The 22,735-nt window shown below is 45.5% G+C and overlaps 1 protein-coding gene across 4 annotated transcripts in view; it reads left to right on the forward strand.

Moving 5' to 3' along the window:
• Positions 1-7,820: 7,820 nt before the first annotated feature.
• LOC147030268 (cyclic AMP-responsive element-binding protein 5-like) overlaps positions 7,821-22,735 on the forward strand; it is a 135,577-nt gene continuing 120,662 nt past the window's right edge. The window contains exon 1 of one of the 4 annotated variants that reach the window (XM_085874164.1): positions 7,821-8,352. The gene's annotated coding sequence lies outside the window, so the exon portion shown is untranslated. The remainder of the gene's footprint in view (positions 8,353-22,735) is intronic. The other 3 variants (XM_085874163.1, XM_085874165.1, XM_085874162.1) reach the window with 3 other exon arrangements.

A 22,735-nucleotide genomic window follows, 5' to 3' on the forward strand; every position in this document is an offset into this window, starting at 1 on the left:
GTTTTTCCTTGCGACAACATTGCGAAAAGGTAAAATACGTTGGCGCTAATTGAATAATTGGGTATTAAAAGTAAATTGCGAATAATCATAACTGCGAATAATATGCGAACTTCCGGGCCATGCACCTACGGGCACGCGAGAGCGAAGAAACGGCCTGTGTGGTTGTTGTTTGTTGCTCGCGGTTTGAATATTTATTTATTAATTGTTTTATTTTTTTATTTTTTTACAGACACTTACTAGTATGAATAATGTTACGTATAATATGTCATGTATAATATGAATAATATCATGTATAATGTGTGTAATATGTGTAATATGTCATGTATAATATGTGTGTATAATATAAATAATGTCATGTATAATATGTGTTATAACATGCAAAATATTTCATGTATAATTTGTGTGTATAATATGTCTAATATGTCACGTATAATATGTGTGTATAATACATCTTGAATCTTCGTGAATGTGAGAAGTGAGTGAGAAGAACAGAGAGTGTATAATATAAAGCCTGGTGTTGGCGTAGTGGTTAGGGTAGCGGCTTGGGATCCAAAAGGTCCTGAGTTCAAGCCCCGTTGGCCGCTTGAATTAATACACACCAGGAGGTTGACTCAGCCTGTCATCCTTCTGAGGTCGGCGAAGTGAGTACCAGTGTACTGGGCCCGGTGTATACCCCGGTTAAAATAGGTGTACCATATCCCTGTGTCGTAAGAGGCGACCAGGGTTGCGTCAGGAAGGGCATCCGGCGTAAAACATGTGCCAAATCATTATGCGGATCATAACGGATGATCCGCTGTGGCGACCACTAACGGGAGCAGCCGAAAGAAGAAGAAGAAGAAGAAGAATATGTGTGTATAATATGAATAATGTTGCGTAAAATATGTGTGTAATATGTATAATATGTCATGTATAATGTTTGTATAATATGTATAATATGTTACATATAATGTGTATAATATGCAAAATATGTCATGCATAATTTGCATGTATAATATGAATAATGTCATGTATAATATGTGTGTATAACATGCAAAATATGTCATGTATAATTTGTGTGTAATATGTCATGTATAATATGAATAATGTCACGTATAACATATGTGTAATATGTCATGTATAATGTGTGTAATATATCATTTATAATATGAATAATGTCACGTATAATATGTGTATCAATGTGAATAATATGTCACGTATAATGTGTGTGTAATTTGTCTAATATGTCACATATAATATGTCGCATATAATGTGTGTGTAATTTGTCTAATATGTCATATAATATATGTATAATATGTTGCATATAATATGTATAATATGTTCTGTATAATGTTATAATGTGTATAATAGGTATAATGTCACGGATAAGATGTGTATCCATCCATCCATCCACCCATTGGGACCATACTCTGTGCAGAGCGTTGGTGCTGCCGAAGCAGTCTCCTTGGCTATTGGACACAATCCTGGATGGGTCGCCACTCCAACACAGGATACCAGCAAGCTGGCACTCATTTTGCCGACCTCGGAAGGATGACAGACAGAGTCAACCCCACCTGGTAATAATTCAACAGCCGAGTGGGATTTGAACTCAGGATCCTTGGATCCCAAGCCCACCACCCGAACCATAAAACCAACACGAGGCATAAGATGTGTATGATACGTATAATGTCACGTATAATGTGTGTGTATCATATTATAACATGTCATGTTTAATATGTGTGTATAATGTGAATAATATGTCACGTATAGGATGTGTATAATCTATATGAATAAAAGGCAATGTGTGTGTGTGTGTGTGTGTGTGTGTGTGTGTGTGTGTGTGTGTGTGTGTGTGTGTGTGTGTGTGTGTGTGTGTGTGTGTGTGTGTGTGTGTGACATATGTATATGTGTATAATCACATATCAATATGTGTGTATATAATATGTATAATACCACACGGTGTGTGTGTGTGTGTGTGTGTGTGTGTGTGCGTGCGAGCGTGTGTGCGTGCATGCACGCGTATTCAATTAATTATATGAGAAGCTATTGTGTTATATTGTTCTCATGGTCTATTGTAGCCTGAATTCTCGGGTTTCTGCAAGACCTTCAAGATCATTGGAATCTCCCACAATGAAGCTGAGTCTATGGGCCTATCACTTTGCCATGGCAGACAGGTCGGTGGTCTCTGTCTTCTCCTGCCTCATTTCTGGTCTTGCACCCTTTGCTCTTTCTGTGCTTGTCCTCGGGTTTCTGCAGGGCACATGTGATTCACCATCAACTGCTTCTGGTGAAACTCGCTAAATTCAAAATCACTGCTCACCTCCATTCGTTCGTTTTTGTTGTTGTTTTTCTGCCTGTGGAACCAACTTCCACATTTTCTTCAATTTCATTTTTCCCTCCAGATCTTCAAGACAGCTTTTCACCAACCATGATCTTTTCTACCCCTGTTAAACCCTTCCTGCCCCAAAGCACACCTCCTTTTAAATTTCCAGTTTTATCTTCATGAGAGTTTGCTTCTGTATCCACCTTGTCCACCCACTGCTTCCTCTCCTATCCCTTATTCTTACCCATATATCTTGTTTGTTCCTTAACCTTGCTATTGGTGTTTCCCCCACTCTTTCTGATGTTCACTTTGTTCTGATGCGTCCTGATCTGTTCTGTGTTCTAACTCTTCCACGAGTCGTGACTTTGTATAAAATGGGGGATTGAGAGTGAGTGAAATAAGTTTATTGAGAGTGAGAGTAAAGTGCAGGCCTGAGAGTGAGGTGGTGGATTGAGAGTGAGAGTGAGGTGGTGGATTGAGAGTGAGAGTGAGGTGGTGGATTGAGAGTGAGAGTGAGGTGGTGGAATGAGAGTGACAGTGAAGTGGTGGACTGAGAGTGAGAATGGTGGACTTAGAGTGAGAATGGTGGACTGAGAGTGAGGTAGTAGATGGAGAGTGAGAGTGAAGTGGTGGACTGAGAGTGAGAGTGAAGTGGTGGACTGAGAGTTAGAGTGAAGTGGTGGACTAAGAGTGAGAGTGAAGTGGTGGACTGAGTGAGAGTGAAGTAGTGGACTGAGAGTGAGAGTGAAGTGGTGGACTGAGACTGAGAGTGAGAGTGAAGTGGTGGACTGAGACTGAGAGGGAGAGTGAAATGGTGGACTGAGACTGAGTGAAATGGTGGACTGAGAGTGAGAGTGAAGTGGTGGCCTGAGAGTGAGAGTAAAGTGGTGGACTGAGAGTGTGAGTGAAGTGGTGGACAGAGAGTGAGAGCGAAGTTGTGGACAGAGAGTGAGAATGAGGTCGAAGTTGTGGACAGAGAATAAGAATGAACGCGAAGTTGTGGACAGAGAGTGAGGGACTGTGAGTGAGAGTGAAGTGGTGTACTGAGAGTGAGGGACTGAGAGTGAGAGTGAAGTGGTGGACTGCGAGTGAGACTAAATGGTGGACTGAGAGTGAGAGTGTTGTGTTGCCTGGGAGTGAGAGTGAAGTAGTGGACTGAGAGTGAGAGTGAAGTGATGGAATTGAGAGTGAAAGTGAAGTGGTGGAACTGAGAGTGAAAGTGAAGTGGTGGACTGAGAGTGAGAGTGAAGTGGTGGACTGAGAGTGAGTGAAGTGGTGGACTGAGAGTGAGTGAAGTGGTGGACTGAGAGAGAGAGTGAAATGGTGGACTGAGAGTGAGAGTGAAATGGTGGACTGAGAGTAAGAGTGTTGTGTTGCCTGGGAGTGAGAGTGAAGTGTTGGACCTGAGAGTGAGAGTGAAGTGGTGGAATTGAGAGTGAACGTGAAGTGGTGGAACTGAGAGTGAAAGTGAAGTGGTGGAACAGAGTGAGAGTGAAGTGGTGGACTGAGAGTGAGTGAAGTGGTGGACTGAGAGTGAGAGTGAAATGTTGGACTGAGAGTGAAAGTGAAATGGTGGAACTGAGAGTGAAAGTGAAGTGGTGGAACTGAGAGTGAAGTGGTGGACTGAGAGTGAGTGAAGTGGTGGACTAAGAGTGAGAGTGAAATGTTGGACTGAGAGTGAGAGTGAAATAGTGGAATTGAGAGTGAAAGTGAAATGGTGGAACTGAGAGTGAAAGTGAAGTGGTGGAACTGAGAGTGAGAGTGAAGTGGTGGACTGAGAGTGAGAGTGAACTGGTGGACTGAGAGTGAGAGTGAAGTGGTGGACTGAGAGTGAGAGTGAAGTCGTGGACTGAGAGTGAGAGTGAAGTGGTGGACTGAGAGTGAGTGAAGTGGTGGACTGAGAGTGAGTGTGAAATGGTGGACTGAGAGTGAGACTGAAATGGTGGACTGAGAGTGAGAGTGTTGTGTTGCCTGGCAGTGAGAGTGAAGTGGTGTACCTGAGAGTGAGAGTGAAGTGGTGGAATTGAGAGTGAACATGAAGTGGTGGAAGTGAAAGTGAAGTGGTGGACCAGAGTGAGAGTGAAGTGGTGGACTGAGAGTTCGTGAAGTGGTGGACTGAGAGTGAGAGTGAAGTGGTGGACTGAGAGTGAGAGTGAAGTGGTGTAACTGAGAGTGAAAGTGAAGTGGTGGATTGGGAGTGAGAGAGAAGTGGTGTACTGAGAGTGAGGGACTGAGAGTGAGAGTGAAGTGGTGGACTGAGAGTGAGAGTGAAATGGTGGACTGAGAGTGAGAGTGAAATGGTGGACTGAGAGTGAGTGTTGTGTTGCCTGGGAGTGAGAGTGAAGTGGTGGACCTGAGAGTGAGAGTGAAGTGGTGGAAGTGAAAGTGAAGTGGTGGAACAGTTGTGAGAGTGAAGTGGTGGACGTGAGAGTAAAGTGGTGGACTGAGAGTGAGAGTGAAGTGGTGGACTGAGAGTGAGAGTGAAGTGGTGGAGTGAGAGTGAGAGTGAAGTGGTGGACTGAGACTGAGAGTGAGAGTGAAGTGGTGGACTGAGACTGAGAGAAGTGGTGGACTGAGAGTGAGAGAGAAGTGGTGGACTGAGAGTGAGAGCGAGGTGGTGGACTGAGAGTGAGAGCGAGGTGGTGGACTGAGAGTGAGAGCGAGGTGGTGGACTGAGAGTGAGAGCGAGGTGATGGACTGAGAGTGAGAGCGAGGTGGTGGACTGAGAGTGGGAGCGAGGTGGTGGACTGAGAGTGAGAGCGAAGTGGTGGAGTGAGAGTGAGGGACGGAGAGTGAGAGCGAAGTGGTAGACTGAGAGTGAGAGCGAAGTGGTGGACTGAGAGTGGGAGTGAAGTGGTGGACTGAGAGTGGGAGTGAGGTGGTGGACTGAGAGTGAGAGCGAAGTGGTGGACTGAGAGTGAGAGCAAAGTGGTGGACAAAGTGTGAAGGACTGAGAGCGGGAGCGATGTGGTGGATTTTGAGCGAGAGTGAAGTGGTGGACTGAGAGAGAGAGAGTGAAGTGGTTGACTGAGAGCAAGAGTGAAGTGGTGGACTGGGTGCGAGAGTGAAGTGGTGGACTGAGAGCAAGAGCGAAGTGGTGGACTGGGTGCGAGAGCGAAGTGGTGGACTGGGTGCGAGAGGGAAGTGGTGGACTGGGAGAGAGAGTGAAGTGGTGGACTGGGAGCGAGGGACTGAGAGTGAGAGCGAAATGGTGGACTGAGAGTGAGAGTGAAGTGGTGGACTGAGAGTGAGAGTGAAGTGGTGGACTGAGAGTGAGGGACTGAGAGTGAGAGCAAAATGCTGGACTGAGAGTGATGTGGTGGACTGAGAGTGAGAGTGAAGTGGTGGACAAAGAGTGAAGGACTGAGAGCGGGAGCGATGTGGTGGATTTAGAGCGAGAGTGAAGTGGTGGACTGAGAGTGAGAGTGAAATGGTGGACTGAGAGCGAGAGTGAAGTGGTGGACTGAGAGTGAGAGTGAAGTGGTGGAACTGAGAGTGAAAGTGAAGTGGTGGAACAGAGTGAGAGTGAAGTGGTGGAGTGAGAGTGAAGTGTTGGACTGAGAGTGAGAGTGAAGTGGAGGATTGAGATTGAGTGAAGTGGTGGACTGAGACTAAGAGTGATTGAAGTGGTGGACTGAGAGTGAGAGTGAAGTGGTGGACTGAGAGTGAGAGCAAAGTGGTGGACTGAGAGTGAAGTGGTGGACTGAGAGTAAGAGCAAAGTGGTGGACTGAGAGTGAGAGCAAAGTGGTGGACTGAGAGTGAGAGCGAGGTGGTGGACTGAGAGTGAGAGCGAGGTGGTGGACTGAGAGTGAGAGCGAGGTGGTGGACTGAGAGTGAGAGCGAGGTGGTGGCCTGAGAGTGAGAGCGAGGTGGTGGACTGAGAGTGAGAGCGAGGTGGTGGACTGAGAGTGAGAGCGAGGTGGTGGACTGAGAGTGGGAGCGAGGTGGTGGACTGAGAGTGAGAGCGAAGTGGTGGACTGAGAGTGAGAGCGAAGTGGTGGAGTGAGAGTGAGAGCGAAGTGGTTGACTGAGAGTGGGAGGAAGTGGTGGACTGAGAGAGCGAGGTGGTGGCCTGAGAGTGAGAGCGAGGTGGTGGCCTGAGAGTGAGAGCGAGGTGGTGGACTGAGAGTGAGAGCAAAGTGGTGGACAAAGAGTGAAGGACTGAGAGCGGGAGCGATGTGGTGGATTTAGAGTGAGAGTGAAGTGGTGGACTGAACGAGAGAGAGAGTGAAGTGGTTGACTGAGAGCAAGAGTGAAGTGGTGGACTGGGTGCGAGAGTGAAGTGGTGGACTGAGAGCAAGAGTGAAGTGGTGGACTGGGTGCGAGAGGGAAGTGGTGGACTGGGTGCGAGAGGGAAGTGGTGGACTGGGAGAGAGAGTGAAGTGGTGGACTGGGAGCGAGGGATTGAGAGTGAGAGTGAAGTGGTGGACTGAGAGTGAGAGTGAAGTGGTGGACTGAGAGTGAGGGACTGAGAGTGAGAGCGAAGTGGTGGACTGAGAGTGAGAGCAAAGTGGTGGACAAAGAGTGAAGGACTGAGAGCGGGAGCGATGTGGTGGATTTAGAGTGAGAGTGAAGTGGTGGACTGAACGAGAGAGAGAGTGAAGTGGTTGACTGAGAGCAAGAGTGAAGTGGTGGACTGGGTGCGAGAGTGAAGTGGTGGACTGAGAGCAAGAGTGAAGTGGTGGACTGGGTGCGAGAGTGAAGTGGTGGACTGAGAGCAAGAGCGAAGTGGTGGACTGGGTGCGAGAGCGAAGTGGTGGACTGGGTGCGAGAGTGAAGTGGTGGACTAGGAGCGAGAGCGAAGTGGTGGATGGGAGCGAGATGGAAGTGGTGGACTGAGAGCGAGAGCGAAGTGGTGGACTGAGAGTGAGAGCGAAGTGGTGGACTGAGAGCGAGATGGAAGTGGTTGACATGGAATGAAATAAGTGAAGTGCTGGATTGCGAATTTGAGTGAAATGGTGGATTGCAAGTTTGAGTAAAGTGTTGGACTCGAGAGTGAAGCAATGGATTTAGAATGGATTTAAAGTTGTGCCTACTTATCCACGTGCGATGCTTAGAGCAATCCACCTGTGATCTCTAATAGGTGGACACTTGTAGACACAAGGTGCTCATGGGATTCACTCCTCAAGGCTCAAGACACCCAGGCATTTCCGAGACATGACAGACAAAGTTCTGTCGCGGCTTCAGCGGGTGTGCAAATTTGTGCCAACTGGCCCGATGGTCTGTTGTGGACTCGCTGAGCCTGTGGCTGAGTGTGGCACCGACCGTCTGGAACTATTTGGGTCTCTGCTCCGTTGGCACTCCTTAGCGAAAGGTTCACAAGATGCTTCCACCATCCATGCTTCCTGCACAGACCCATGGACTTAGAGATCTTCTGTATTTGGATCGACATTCAATATTAGGTGACCAAAGCCTTGGTAATCCTGCGGATTGTGCACCACAGTACCCAAAGGCTATCCTTGTATTTACTTGGCCAATCCATCCCTCGAAGCACGCCGAGACGCCGCCTGGTTACCGAGGCCTGTGTTTTGGCCACCGTGGCAAGGGGCCAGGACCAAGGGTGAGGTTCCCTCCGCTCCCTTTGCCTGACACTCCGTCACATCACCCGGGACCGAATGGAGGGAGGGCATGGCCGTGCGTGCGTTTGGCTGGAAGCATGACCACAGTACAAGAGAGTCGGGGAATCCGGGCCAAGGGTGTGGAGGGTGTACTTCGCAGGGGAGGGTGGAATGGCTGTGGGTGCATTTGCGAAGAAGGGTTGGAAGGAGGGAGAGGGCGGAGAGCTCAAGCAGCAATGCCTGATGGGATGACCTAAGCTATCTGGCGAGGAGCCAGTGAGGAAGGATGTAGGTCTAGAGAGGGCTTGTTTGAGTCGCGTTTCTCAACTTTCCTCGGCAGTGGCTCTGCGCTGTGCGAGCCGCCACCGCCGGGAAAACGCTCACATTCACATCCACGGAGTGAAGACCCGATTTGGGCCTGACCCCCAGGGAGGGTTTCCCATACGAGTTTATAAACAGGTGCTGAATTGTGACAGAGTTGCCATCTGTGACAGGTATTTGTTACTTTGTGATTTCCCTCGCTAATTATTGCCTCACTTTTTGCGAATGATTGATGTAATTATGGATTTTTGAGAGGAGCGATGATTTTGTTTTTGTTGTCATTGAATCCACATGTAGAAGCGAAATGCTCATTGTCTTGTTTTAAATTTGTTCAGGTATTTTAAAGTCTGAAAAGTAAGTTTGGACTTTGCTTCAACAATAACATATTTTTGGTGGTAAAACGTGCTTTTAGAAGTTAAATGTATTTAATGAGTGTTAAAGAGTGCTTTTGCGAGTGTTAAAGAGTGCTTTGTGAGTCGTAAAGAGTGCTTTTAGAAAATGAATGTATTTCATGAGTATTAAACAGTGCTTTTCAAAGTTGAATGTATTTAATGAGTGGTAAAGAGTGCTTTTGTGAGTGGTAAAATTGCTTAAATTAGAAGTTGAATGTACATGAGTGGTAAAGACTTATAGAAAGTGAATGTATCTAATGAGTGGTAAATAGTGCTTTTGGAAGGTGATTGTATGTAATGAGTGGTAAAGAGTGCTTTTGGATGTTGAATGTTATAGAATGAGTGGTGAAGAGTGCTTTTGGATGTTGAATTATCTAATGAGTGGTAAAGAGTGCTTTTGGACGGTGATCGTATGTAATAAGGGGTAAAGAGTGATTTTGGATGTCGAATGCATCTTACGAGTGGTAAAGAGTGCTTTTGGAAGTTGATTGTGCCAAAGGAGTGGTGACGAGTGCTTTTGGAAGTTGGATGTATTTAATGAGTGGTAAAAAGTGATTTTGGAAGTTAAATGTATGTAATGAGTGGTGATGAGTGCTGTTGGAAGTTCAATGTTACATACTGAGTGGAAAAGAGTGCTTTTGGAAATTGAATGTTATCTCATGAGTGGTGAAGAGTGCTTTTGGAAATTGAATGCATCTCATGAGTAGTAAAGTGATTTTGGAAGTTGAATGTATCTCATGAGTGGTAAAGAGTGCTTTTGAAAGTTGATTGTGTCTAACTAAGGAGTGGTAAGGAGTGTTTTGGAAGTTGGATGTATGTAATGAGTGGTGACGAGTTCTTATGAAGTTGGATGTATTTAATGAGTGGTAAAGAGGGATTTCAGAAGTTATTATTATTATTAAATGAGTGGCGAAGCATGCTTTTGGAGGTTGATCATAGCTAATAAGTGGTAAAAAGTAGTTTGTGGTGAGTACTTTCTCACTCATTTCTCATTCTCACTCTCACATAAAGAGTGCTTCACTCTCACTCTCAGTCCACCACTTCACTCTCACTCTCAGTCCACCACTTCACTCTCACTCTCAGTCCACCACCTCACTCTCAGTCCACCACCTCACCACAAAAGTGGTGGAGTGCTTTTGGAAGTTGATTGTATTGAGTGGTGAAGAGTGCTTTTGGTAGTTGAGCGTATCTCATGAGTGATGACGAGTGCTTTTGGAAGTTGATTATACATGAGTGGTAAAAATTACTTTTGTGAGTGGAAAAGAGTGCTTTTGGAAGTTCAATGTACATGAGTGGTAAAGAGTGCTTTTGGAAGTGTAAAGAATGCTTTTAGAATTTGAATGTACATGAGTGGAAAAGAGTGCTTTTGGAAGTTCAATGTGCATGAGTGGTAAAGAGTGCTTTTGGAAGTGTAAAGAATGCTTTTAGAATTTGAATGTACATGAGTGGAAAAGAGTGCTTTTGGAAGTTCAATGTGCATGAGTGGTAAAGAGTGCTTTTGGAAGTATAAAGAATGCTTTTGGAATTTGAATGTACATGAGTGGAAAAGAGTGCTTTTGGAAGTTCAATGTGCATGAGTGGTAAAGAGTGCTTTTGGAAGTGTAAAGAATGCTTTTAGAATTTGAATGTACATGAGTGGAAAAGAGTGCTTTTGGAAGTTCAATGTGCATGAGTGGTAAAGAGTGCTTTTGGAAGTATAAAGAATGCTTTTGGAATTTGAATGTACATGAGTGGTAAAGAGTGCTTTTGGAAGTGTAAAGAATGCTTTTTGGAATTTGAATGTACATGGGTGGTCAAGAGTGCTTTTGTAATTTATTGCATGTAATGAATGGTGATGAGTGCTTTTGGAAATTGAATTTATCTCACGAGTGGTAAATAGTGCTTTTGTGAGTTGAATGGATGTAATGATTGGTAGAAGTTCTTTCAGAAGTTGAATGTATCTCACGAGTGGCAAAGAGTGCTTTTGGATGTTCAATGTATGTAATGAGTGGTGATGAGTGCTGTTGGAAGTTGAATGTTACATACTGAGTGGTAAAGAGTGCTTTTTGAAGTTCAATGTATGTGATGAGTGTTGATGAGTGCTTTTGGAAGTTGAATGTATCTAATAAGTGTAAGCAGTGCTTTCAGAATGTCAATGAATGTAATGAGTGGAAAAGAGTGCTTGTGGAAGTTTATTATGTCGAAGGAGTGGTAGAGAGTGCTTTTGGAAGCTTAATGTATCTAAGGAGGGCTAAAGGGTGCTTTTGGAAGTTGATTGTATGTAATGAGTGGGAAAGGGTGCTTTTGGAAGGTGAATATATTTAAAGGTGGTAAAGAGTGCTTTTATAAGTAAAATGGATGTAATGAGTGTGCTGGAAGTTCTTATGGAAGTTGAATCGATGTAATGAGTGGCAAAGAGTGTTTGTGAGTTGAATGTATGTAATGAGTGGGAGAACTTGTTATGGAAGTTTAAAGTATGTCATGAGTGGTAGAAGTTTTTATGGAAATTGATAATATGTAATGAGTGGTAGAGTGCTTTTGGAGGTTGAATGTATCTATTGAGTGGTAAAGAGTACTTTCGGCAGAGACTTTGTTGTTGAAGAGACATTTAAAAAGTGATTTTTCACCATTTAGAGATGGGGCCAAAAACGATACATAGTACGATATCTCACTCAAAACCTTGTGGACGGATTATGACAAAACTTGGTGGATGAGTTGGGTAGGTGACAAGAACAAGCCGATTCTATTTTGGCTCAGGCCCTGATTCAGATTTGGCCTATCGGTGGGATACAAAACGTAAACTGTTCAGCCTGGCCGAGATATGCGCTACCGAGTGCCATTCTAGTTTCATTTGCAAATGCTTTAAAAGCTTGAAGTTCAGGTCCTGGAGATGTATCATTTCCCCACTCACAAGAGCACAAATTGGAAACGTGCATAAGGTGCAGGAACTTTTTGTCATATCTCACGAGTCTTTATTGTCTTACGTCATAGGTTGTCCATCCTTTGTTTTCTATATTCCATGATATCCTTTCTCAAATACATGAAGTGAACTCTCTGGGGCTTCCTTCAATTCCAGACTACGAATCAGGTGGGCCAGAAATCAGTCAATGGTGGAACATCATCTCAGCTGAACACACGAGTGATGAAGCAGACAGCTAGTTAAGAAATATTAACTTGACTTGTGACATAGCTCTTTTATCTTATTGTGCCATAAAACGTGCGCTGTTCTCTCCCTGTACGTAAATCAGGTGCGTAATGATTTTTGTCTGCCTGATTGATTTCCCTCTTTATGGTGTCAAACCTGCTCCCTGTGCATTATGTATTGGGCTGAATGCATTACACCTGGTGTGTGAGGGAGAGCATCGACGGACGAGTACCGGCAATTATGGGACGTTAGCGAACTTGGTTTTCAGACAAACTTCCATCCATGATTTAATAGACATTACTTATGTACAAAACAGAGAAGTATAAGTTGCTCTGTCTGATGTTCTCATCTGACAGTTCATCTCATCCCAGGTTCAAATCTCGTGCAACATGTGATTTGTCTGTCATCTTCTAATGTCTTTGTAACCAACAAAGTCTCTTCATGTCCCTGTGCTGTGAACAGGCTCCGTGAGTCTGAGATCACTGTAAAGGCAATGCAGTCTGAATATGAGGGTTTCCATTGGGATTTTAATCAAATCTTCACAAAGGCTGCTCCTTGTCCTTTCAACCTTTTTATCAGTGCAGTCTTTTGGTTCATCTGGTGACCCTCAATGTGAATTCTACCAATTATTTTTGTCTCTGTGACCAAAATACAGAAATGGTCATGATAACCAATCTCGTTTATCCATAACTATAAGAGAGATATTTGTGTGTGTGTCGCCATTTTTCTCAGAGATGGCCAAACTGATCCTTGTCAAACTTTCAGAGGTTTGTCAGTGAGATCCGGGAGTGTTTTAGGCAAAGAAAGTGAAATTTTTGAAAAAAATAATATATATATTTTAAATTTTTAAGCACTCAAGAGTGCCAAAGACTTTGTAGCTATGTGAAAGGTACTATTAAATGATTCCCGACCCCATTCCTTAGTGGGTGTAGGGAAGTGTTTAGGCCCCCCCCCCCCCCAAAAATAAAAATAAAACTCTAAATTTGATTTCTTCAAAATGCCAACAGGATTAGAAAAGCAACGGATAATGCTGGTACCCCTGCTAGTGTTATATATATTTAAAGTTGGAGTTTCAAAGTGATTTTCCATAATCAGTATATTTTTCCTTTCAATTGCCTTTCTTTTTCATACCCAATCTCAACTTTGTGGTCTGGAGTGTAAAGTTATCTTACCGTAGTAGCCTACAGTGCAGACTTGACTTACCTTTGTGGCTTGGTGTGCAGGCTAACATACTTTGGCAGCCTGTAGTATATGAGAAGTTTAATCTTCATGGCCAAAGAAATTGAGCTAGTTTACATTAAATCCAGCTTGAAGTGTAGGATGGCTTGCCTTTGCCGTCTGGAGCATAAGCAGCTTTACATTTGTGACCTGGAGTGAAGACGAGCTCACCTCTGTGATGTGGAATGAAATCTTGTTTACTTTTACAGACTGTCACGTAAGATAGCTTACCTTTGTGAGCTTATGTTTGTCATTTGGAGTGTAGGCAGTCTTACCTTTTTGATCTGGACTGCGAGCAAGCTTACCTTTGCAGCTTGGAGTGTGGTAGCTTACATTTGTAACCGGGAGTGTGGGCAGTCTTACCTTTTCAGCCTGGAGTACGGTCCAGCATTCCTTTTCAGCCGACAATGTGAGATAACTTACCTTTGTAATATGGAGTGTGGACACGCTTATATTTTTGCGCTGGCTTACCTGCTCAGTTAAACTTTTCAACAGAGTATTTTACCTTGCACACATCAAAAGCCTTTCTTTACTGAGTTCATGTAAGTTCAACCTGGCATGCAGTTGGGCTTTCTAGCATACGGTATCACTCCGATTAAACACCCAGGGTAGAGTTATAAATCAAGTCAAGCCAAGGCAAGTCCCATTTAACCCCCGGGAGGAAACAGCATCCCAGCTCCTGCCATAGTAATCAAGTCATTAAGTGCCATTGTCTGGCTCGTAAAAATCCATGGTACTGATTGATTGTTTTTAAAATCTCTCATCACTCATTTTGTAACGACTTAGTACTGTCAGGGATTATAAATCTACTTGTTTTTGATAAGTGAAATTTCAATATTAGAAATTTTTGATAAGCAGAACAATATTATGGAATTGGTATCAGATCCTGCCATAACATGTCTCAGGTACAGAATTGGCTCCAGCAGCAACATATCCAATTTAAGGTCAACGCTACCAACCTGGTCGGACATGCATCATCGAGAGCCGAGCAGAACACAGTGCTCCACTGATCAGAATATCATTTGGAATTTGCCACATCCCAACAAACACCAGCGTTTTTTTTCCAGGCTGATGAACCGTAAAAATAAATAGTTTGTCACATGCCAGGTCACAGCCTGCCAGTGAGAAAGTTCACAACTCGCTGTGGATCTGTTAATGGATCTTGCTTAGTTGGCCATATCACCAGAAGCATCCAAGCTTTCTGAAATAGATAGTATGTTCCAAGGTCGATCCTGCAGTCCGACCAGCATTTTGATTCAATTTCTGCAAAATGTGTTATTTTTGAACTTCATCTGCTTGGTAGTAGATCGCTCAGAGTCCGATTCCCATCAGTTTATCACAAGGCCGTTACATGCCCGTCAGGCAGAGGCTGAGCATGGCTGGGAACTTGCAGGGTAAGCGTGTGGTTGTTTGGTTTCCGGATAAAACGGGGGATGCAATATTGTGTTTGCAAGTTGCTGAAATTGAGATTCTCTGCGTCTCAAGAAACGGAAAGCTTTGGCTTCCTTCATCAGCAGAATAACGCTGCCTGGTTTGTTTCCTGAGACGTCACACAAGTGCAAGTGTTTCTATAATTACTGTTTCTGATGCTTTTCACAAACGAGCAAAAAGTATGTTTTGTTTTTCCTTACAATTGCACATCTCTCTGTCAGCGATCTCTGCTTTACTACACCTATCTGTGTTCCGATTAACCTGCACAAACAGTTTGAGTCAAGCCGTGGTTAATAAAAGAGTACGTAGCCGATGAAAATCATACTCAATGAATGTTTGTGTGTGTGTGTTTGTCGTTGGTTGTTATCTCCATATGCAGATTTCAGAAGGTGGAAAGGAGCCCTCCCAGGTCTCAAAGTCTGTGTGTGTGTGTGTGTGTGTGTGTGTGTGTGTGTGTGTGTGTGTGTGTGTGTGTGTGTGTGTGTGTGTGTGTGTGATTTTTGATTTTGATGAACCATACTCATGAAGGTGCAGGAATTTTTTGAATATGCGGGTTTCGGTTTTGCATATCCCAGTCACTGTACAGCCACAGCAACAGACAGAATTGTCTAGGATATCGAGCTTTGGTGCTGCCAAAGCAATTCATTGGCAAGGGTTATACTCGGTGGTTTGCCATTGCCTTCCCAGCATTGTTTGTCTGTGCCCCATCCTTTTAAATTCTGAGCATCAAGCAAGGAAGCATACTCATTGAATATGTGTGTGTGTGTGTGTGTGTGTGTGTGTGTGTGTGTGTGTGTGTGTGTGTGTGTGTGTGTGTGTGTGTGTGTGTGTGTGTGTGTGTGTGTGTGTGAGATTATTTTTTTTGTTAGTCTTTGGTATAACTTGGACGGAGTTTGAACCTTTGAACCACCCCACCAAAAATAATCAAAGCAAACGCTCCACCATCATGTATATATATATATATATATATATATATATATATATATATATATATATATATATATATATATATATATATATATATATATATATATATATATATATATATATATATATATATATTGTTGTGGTTACCAAATTCGCAAACCACCATTCAGGTCCCTTAGGTGAGATATCTCGGTAAGTATATGTGTAGTTAGGCCCAAACCCGTTGTCTAGTGGGAATACATGTCATTTATGCGTGCTGCGACTCTTCAGGATAGCCGTTTTTCTTTTACTATCTTTATTTTGGACCAACCGCCATTGTTACCACCACCAGTCACAACATCAACCACCAACCACAACGCCGCTTCACCACAACCGCCACGACCTTCACGTCACACCTCGCAACCGTCGCATCGCCACCGTTCTTGCGCCGCTTGTGGGTACCGGTGTTGGACTCGTGCAGGGCGCGCGCCGAACAGTGTGTACAAAACCACGGATTTTCCACTTCAAAAACGGATCAAAAACGACACACGCCCACTTTTGTTCCGTCCAATCGGTGAGCGAGGGGCGATTTGGCCCCGCCTCCAGGGCGTTGGAGGGCGATCGCTATATGCAAATTTTTGGATCAAAAAGCATTCACGCCCACTTTTTCTCGGGCCAATGGGGAGCGAGGTGAAAGGTTGAAGGGAGGGGGTCAAAGATGAGAGAGCGAAGCCACGGGGCTTATATAAGCGACCGCGTTCGTCAGTCAAGTGGGATAATAGTTAAGACTTCGCGGGCGGTGGAGTTGGGAAGAAGAAGCAAGAAGGAGTTGGTCGTCGTCGTGTGCGTTGGAGTCGGAGCGGAGGGGACGGAGCTGTGGAGAGGCGGCGACGGCAGACGAGGGGGTGCTCGCGTCGTGCAGGGAGCTGCACACCAGGGAGGCCGACGGCGCGACCTGGCCGAGGTGGAGACGCTCGTCGCGGGACTCGAGGCAGAGTAGGAATCCTCTATACCCCGAGCATCAGCAACCCCCCTCCTGTTTCCCCCCGCGCTGAGATAGTGTGACCAAGGGGGCCCCTTTCCCACCCCCTACCAGACACTGCCCGCGAGGCCCGCGGAGTTGAGGCACCATCGCCACTCCGCGTCTCATCACCAGACGGGTAGGCCCGACCCGGTCTCGGCCTCAGGCCCGCCTCATCTTTGAGGGTGTTCTTTTTCTTGGTTTTGGGTATGTGTTGTCGGCGCCGTCTGTGAAGTAAAATTGTATAAGTGTTGCCGTGTGCTCGCGTAATCGGTATTAGATCTGCATTGTCGCATTTGCTTTTTGTGTAAAAATTGCATTGTGTTTCTTTTCTTTCTATGTGCTTTTGGTGGAATTGCATTGTGTTTCTCTTCTTTTCTATGTGCTTTTGGTGGAATTGAATATGTGTGCTTTCCGTTCATCACGAATAAATGTGCTTTGTGTTGAACTGTTTCCCGCTTCGCTTCGTCATTTCTTTCATTGAATCCTCATCTTGCTCCACGTAAAGGGTTGGTAGTGGGCTGAATACGCTCGATAATTAATCGAACCGTCGAGGTCGACGAATAACACCGCTCGGTTATCCCGATAGTACGGAACGGGTCGCTTAAGTGGCCCGTGTCCGAAGTCGACCTGCGGCGAGGTGCGATCGCCCGGTCTACCCTCCGTGTGGGTACTTAGGTAGGTCTAATTTGGCGAGCAACCCTATCCCACGCGGGGGCTGATTGGCTCGATCGCGGTGAGACCGAAAGGTCCACCCGTGACTGGTTCCCGGCGTTAGTCCGAGAGGGTCACGACTGGATTGTCCGTCCGGTGGGCGACGTGCCGCGATTCGAGTTACGTGGCCGTCAGCACGCCGGCGGGCGCGAATCCGTAACAATATATATATATATATATATATATATATATATATATATATATATATATATATATATATATATATATATATATATATAATCAAAGTGATAGGAAAAGAGACAAAGAGCAGATGCGTATCGGGGATTGACTAACTTAACAACTAAACACAGACAAGGATACCCAGCAGATCATTCAGGGGAGGAAGAAGAATCGTCTTGCTCACCAAAGACAAGTCTTCCATCAAATAAAAACGTCCTGAAATGTGTGAGTTTGCCTTGTCCGTTGCAAGCACCAAGCCTTGCCGTGCACCCACTCGGTAACAGGCTTGAACGCCAGTCGACGTCACGCCCAATAAACAGGTATGCCAAGAGCGCCCGTCTTACTGGCATGGACAAAGCAACCGTCTGACTGGAAACGATGAAGCAGCCAACTGCCTGACTGGCATGGTGCGCACAACCATCTGATTGGAACGATGAAGCAGCCAACCATCTAACTGACACGGCGTGCACAACCATCTGACTGGAAATGACGAAGCTGCCGTCTGACTGGCACTGATGAACTGACGCCAACTGACTTACAACTGACTCATTGTCAACTGACCCGCGCCTCACTCATTGTCGACTGACACGAGCGCGCGCCGCTCCACCAAGAACAGACCTCTCCCTGTTTTTAGAGGCGCCTGTCTCGGCGGCACAGACTCCCCCCAAATCCAGCCCGCCCCATTTGCGCACCATTACCATGACAACCCGCATGTCCTGCGGTTATTGCTCGCTCATGAGGCTATGTCTGTGGTGCTGGGCGAGCAAAAAGCAGCCATTTGTCAAAATCACCGAGCACAAACGTAAAGTGCTCATAAAACTGTCAACAACAAGTATTACCTCACTGTTCAGCCCGTATGAAAAAAAAAGCCAGTTACCGTCCATGGAGCTGCGGAATGGGGTGTCCAAACATTGAGGAGAAATGGCGGGCGTCGGTGAAAGAAATTGGTGTCAACGTGCATGAAGGTGTCTGTCGTCAAGAGAAAAAGCTTTCCATAAGAGAGGGAATCTATTCTTTACCCTTCTCAACGCATCACATTTAGAATCCCACCAGACATGGGGATGGGTCTATCCTGGACATGCATTGAAGGAAATAACTTTCTGAGGACCTGGATGTTAACTAGCTGAGGACCTCAGGTAGCCACGTGACCTCAATATATATATATATATATATATATATATATATATATATATATATATATATATATATATATATATATATTTTGTATACCTTGGTCGAGGCTCGTATGAGAGCTAACACACAACTCACAGCAAGGAGGCATGAGACAAGAGGGGCGGGAGTGGAAGGGACAAAACAGTGGGGAGCAGACACATTAGGTGAATTGTGGAAGGGAGAGGGATGGGGATGGGACGGGGAACATGGCGAGGAGAAGATGGACATTTCAGGGACTTTCAGGAAGGAAAGTAGGAGAAATGAAGGAAGTGGGCTTGGGTGGATTATCGGGGGTAGAAAAGATCGAGGATTTGGATGGGGGAAGATAAGAGGTGGTGGTGAACAGCTGTTTTGAAAGCCTGGAGGGAAGAATGGGAAAGAACAGAGTGAGGAAGTTTATTCCAAAGGCGGGAAAAAAGAGGAATGAAAGAGTGAAGATGAGCAGTGATTCGTGATTTTGGTAGTTTTACCAGAAGGGGGTTGTTGGCGGACCTTGAGCGCCCTGTGGAAATGTGGTGGGGACAAATCGCAGAGAGAGCAGGGGGGGCAAGGCTGGAGAGGAGTCGGTAGAAGACAGAAAGCCCACCGACCAACCTGCGGTGATTGAGTGAGAGGCCCAAAGACTCAGCTTCATTGCGGGAGATGCCGATGATCTTAAATGCCCTGGTTTCGACAGCGTGAAGCCGAGAAAGGTGGGAGGCAGGAGCACCAGGCCAAAAAGGGCGAGCAGTACTCCATCAGGCTACGGATAAAAGCTTTGTAAGTGGTCAGGAGCTCAAGAGGGCCGAGGAAGGACTTAGCACGACGGGGGATTCCCAGTCGGCGACTGGCTTTTGAGGCGAGGGGGTTGGAAATGTGACTTTCCCAGGAAAGGTCATGGCAGATAGTGAGACCTAGAAGCTTGAAAGAAAAGACTTCTTCCAGAGGATTGTTGAGAAAGTGGATGGGGGGGTTTTGTAAACGGTCCTTTCGAAGAGACATAGTGAGAGTGTGAGATTTGTCTGGATTGAAAGACATGTTCCACGTGTTGGACTAGTTTGTGATTTTATCCAGATCTGCAGTGAGCGAAGAAGCTGCTGCTTGCCGGTCTGAGGGATGACAGATGGTACGGCAGAGGGTGGAGTCGTCGGCAAAGAGAAATAGAGGATTTTCCAGAGAGTCCGAGAGATCATTGATGAAAACCAGAAAAAGAACAGGGCCCAGAACGCTACCTTGAGGAACTCCAGCCTGCACAGGAAGAGGGGATGAAAGAACTCCATTTAGGGCCACACGTTGACTGCGACAGGAGATGAAGTCTGCGAGCCATGAGTGGAGATGGCCTTGAATACCATGGGAAGAGAGTTTGGTGAGTAGGGCAGGGTGCCAGACTGTGTCAAAAGCACGTGATATGTCCAGGGATACGGCTCGGATTTCCTGTCTGGCATTGAGGACCTCCATCCATTGATGGGAGAGCAGAAGCAGCATATCCAGGGTAGAGTGACCTGGTCTGAAACCAAATTGATGATTGGAAATCAAGCCATTGGAGAAGAGGAAGGATTTCATATCTGAAGCGATGATGGATTCCATCACCTTGCTGATGATTGGGAGAAGGCTGATTGGTCTGTAGTTATAGGGATCTGTTTTTGCACCTTTTTATGCAGGGCAGTGATGTTAGCAGATTTCCAAGCAGATGGCAGATGACCTTGGGCAAATGAGAGGGTGAATAGAACAGAGAGAGGGTGAGCAAGAGCAGAAGAGCAGGCTTTGAGGACACGTGGGCTGATGCCGTCTGGACCGGTTGCAGAATCTGACTCGAGGTTTGAAAGCAAGCTCTCCACCTTGTCAGGAGAAAAGGATACAGAGTCCAGGGACAGTTGGGCGCGACTGGGTAAAGTGGGTAGAGATAGTGATGGGTTTAGGACACAAGATTTAGCTGCAAACACCGAGTTTAGACATTCAGCTTTATCACGTGTGGAATCAGCAGTGCGGCCATTTGAGGTAAGGGAGGGGATGGAGGGGGAACATACACCAGAAACAGATTTGATTAAACGCCACCAGGATTTTGAGGAGGGAGAGAGGTTTGAGAGTTCAGACTTGAGATGAGAAAGATGTTGTTTTCTGGCTCTCCTGAGGGTAGATACACACTTGTTCCGAGCTTTGTGGAAAGAACTGAGATTGCCCTCAGTTGGGTTTGCTTTCCATGAGGCAAAGGCAAGTTGTTTCAGGACAACTGACTCGCCACAAGCTTCAGTGAACCAAGGGCGGGAGGAAGGGTAAGACAACTGAACACGAGAGGGGATAAATCTGTGCATGAGGGAGAGCAAGTTTCTTTGAAAGAATTCCCAGGATGAGTTGATGTTTGAGAAAGTAGTGATAGGAGACCAGTCTGTAAGTTTGATGGCTGCTCGGAGACCCTGCCAGTCGGCTTGAGTGAAATGCCAGACTCGACGGCGGTGAGGTGGTTCTCTGATAACAGCCAGAGAGATGTCCACTTTAACAAGGACGTGGTCAGAAGAACCAATTGGAGCGAAGGAAGAGCAGCAGATATTGTCAGGGAAATTTGTCAAAATCAGATCCAGAAGAGATGGAGTACCATTGGTTGAGATCCGGGTCGGGAAGTTGACCGATTGAGTCAGTCCCAATGAGTCGCAGAAAGCTTTTGCTGAGGTGCCATGGCAGGTGAGAGAGGTACCCACACCTAGCCAACTGGCGTGATGACAACTGAAGTCGCCACATAAGAGGAAGAGAGAGTTTGGATGAGAAGATAGAAGATGGTCCATGTTTTCGGATAGTGAGGTGTAGATGGAGTCATCACTGTTCGGTGGACGGTACAGTACACATATAAACATGAGGTGGGAGTGGAGGGGAAGCCGAAGCCAGAGGTATTCCTGGGGGTGTGGGGGAGTGAGAGCAGTGCATGGAGAGTGAGGAATAGAGTCTTTGATGAAGAGAGCAACACCTCCACCAGGACGAGGCTCAGGTCTGTCATACCGTAAGAGGGAGTAGCCAGGGAGAGATACTTGGGAGTCAGACACGTCTTGGGAGAGGAAAGTTTCTGTTAGGCAGATAATGTCTGGTTTGTCAGTGGCAACCTGTATGGAAAGATCTGAAAGGTTTGAGCGAAGGCCCCGGATATTTGAGGTCCACACTTTTAATGAAGAGGAAGGGGAGGAGGCTTTGGGTGCAGGAGGTGGAGGGGAGGGGGAGGGTAGGACAAGGGACGAGGGGGGCAGGTAAGGAGGGTTGCTGAAGGAGTGTGGGGTATTGCAGAACAGCGAGGGGAGGGGGCCGAATGAGGAGAAAAGGCTCTGTGGTGCTGGGGGAGAGGGGGGACAAGAGAGGGGGAAGAAGGCAGTTGAGGATTTGAGGAGGTGGAGTGAAGAGATGGAGGTGAGAGGGCAGTGGAGGGAGGCAGGTTGGTGGATGAGAGGGGGGCAACTTTGAGAAGGAAGAGTGAGGGGGATGAAAGGTGGGAGAAAGGTGAGGGGGGATTTTTGAGAGAGGTGAGAGGGAGGCTTGGAGGGAGAAGAGTGGGATGGTTGCTTTGAGAGTGAGAGTGAGGGGTGAGGGGGTGAGTTGGCACTGAATTTGGAAAAAAGGAATGGTTGATGGAAAGCGAGCATCCATGGCAAACTGTGGTTTTTAAAAGTTTTAGGTCAGAGATGCGATTTAACACAATTCTTGATGGGTGCAATGAAGGCGAATTCAGAGCATGGAGAGAAGAAGCGCTGTAATAGTTGGATTTTTTAGGCAAGGAGTGAAGGAGAGCTCGAAATGAGAGCAGTCTGTTAAAATAGCAGAAGAGTAGTGCATTGTGAAACAGTAAAGAGTACCACATGTGTGAGAGAGGAAGATGAAGCATTATAAGATCGTTTTTGTTGTTACAAATAATGTATGAGAGAGTTTAACAGATTAGGTCATGGAAGTGTTAAAAAAAAAAAAATAAAAATAAAAAAAAATAAAAAAAAAAAAAAAATCGAGGAAGAAGACGAGGAGGAAGTTAAGAGGAAGAAGAAGAAGCAGAATCGGGAGAAGGTGAGCGTGTTGTTGTTTTAGGTTTTTATTTTTTTTATTTTTTTTTTTTTTTTTTTTTTTGAGATAAGAAAGAGATTAGTTGGGAGAATGGGGGATGTTTGGAAAGTGGGGAGGATCAAAATTGAAGGTAATGGGGAGGATAGAAAATGAAGGTAATGGGGAGAAAAAACAAACAAAAAAAAAACAAAAAAAAAACGATTGAACACCGAGTGGAACCGGTAGGCCTCAAGCCTACGCCTAGGCCTCAAGCACAGGTAAGAACGTCGACAAAAATACTCACAAAATAGCACGATTTTTGAAACAAAACCGAACTAGCAACACACAGTAACATGTAGGTGAGAAAATTAAACAGTTAAAACGGGACAAATAACAACCGGAAACTT

The sequence above is a fragment of the Eptatretus burgeri genome, chromosome 3 (genome assembly GCF_056783735.1).
Source record: "Eptatretus burgeri isolate ZD-2024b chromosome 3, Ebu_testis_v1, whole genome shotgun sequence".
Lineage (NCBI taxonomy): Eukaryota > Metazoa > Chordata > Myxini > Myxiniformes > Myxinidae > Eptatretus > Eptatretus burgeri.